The sequence below is a fragment of the Cebus imitator genome, unplaced genomic scaffold (assembly GCF_001604975.1).
Source record: "Cebus imitator isolate Cc_AM_T3 unplaced genomic scaffold, Cebus_imitator-1.0 Scaffold384, whole genome shotgun sequence".
NCBI classification, from domain to species: domain Eukaryota; kingdom Metazoa; phylum Chordata; class Mammalia; order Primates; family Cebidae; genus Cebus; species Cebus imitator.
This window is the reverse complement of record NW_016107699.1, coordinates 2,281,833-2,283,064: the sequence shown is the minus strand read 5'-3', so window position 1 is coordinate 2,283,064 and position 1,232 is coordinate 2,281,833.

Below are 1,232 nucleotides of genomic sequence, written 5' to 3'. Positions count from 1 at the left end.
AAAAAAAAAAAAAAAGACAGAGTCTCACGTTGTCACTCAGGCTGGAGTGCTTGGTGTGGTCTTGGCTCACTGCAACCTCCTCCTCCTAGGCTAATGCGATTCTCCCACCTCAGCCTCTGGAGTAGCTGGGACTACAAGTGCGCCACCACACCTAGCTAATTTTGTATTTTTAGTAGACACAGGGTTTCATCATATTGGCCAGGCTGGTCTTGAACTCCTGACCTCAAGTGATGTGCCCACCTCGGCCTCCCAAGTGCTGGGATTACAGGCATAAGCCACCGCACCCGGCCTTAAATCCTTGGAATTTTCTGAGTAATAATACTGTATTTGAAAATAATAAGAAAAAAAATAGTTTCTGTGGTTTAGCTAAGAGATGAGTTGACCCAGGAAGGGGGTGGGTCACCAGAAACCCCAACAAGCCTGCTGTCTCCTGCTCCCGGGTTCCTTGGCTTCTAGGCGCTCTCAGCCAACAGAGCAGGGGAACACCTGTGTGTACAGTAACATGGGCGCACCCACCTATGAATATTTCCACTTGGCGAGCAGGTGTATCCCTATGAGGCCGATGCGTTCTCTGGTGGCCATGTGTGCGTGTGTGCATATATGTCCCCGTGTGTGTTTACGTGTGCACATACACACGTAGGAGGTACCTGTTCACTTTTGTGTTTTTGAGATGGAGTCTCGCGCTGTGGCTCTGGCTGGAGTGCAGCTGCGCATCTTGCCTCCCCGCAACCTCCCAGGTTCGAGCGATTCTCCTGCCTCGGCCGCCCGGCTAACTTTCTGTATTTTTAGTAGAGACGGGGTTTCCCTATGTGGCCAAGCTGGTCTCGAACTCCTGACCCAGTGATCCGCCCGCCGCGGCCTCCCACAGGGCTGGGACTGCAGGCGTGAGCCTCCGCGCCCGGCCGCCTGTTCGCTTTACAACTTGGGGACCGTGTTCCACTCCGAGCCCGGGGATCAGGCACGCCCGAGTCGGACACCCGCAGGTGGGGCGGGAAACGCAGCGAGGGCGGAGCCGGACGCCCCGGAGCCGGCCGGGGTGCGCGAGGCTGGGGCCGCCGCGGATGCGCCAGCGAGGCCGGGACTCGGGCGCCCTCTGCCGGCCGCTCTCGGGGCCTGATGGGGGGGTGTCCCCGGGGGCGTGACCGGAACCCTCTGGTCGAGGGGACCCTGCGGCCCCGAGACGCCGCGCGCTTCCGAGGCCGCGGGAGGCGCTGGGCGCTGCACGGGGCGGG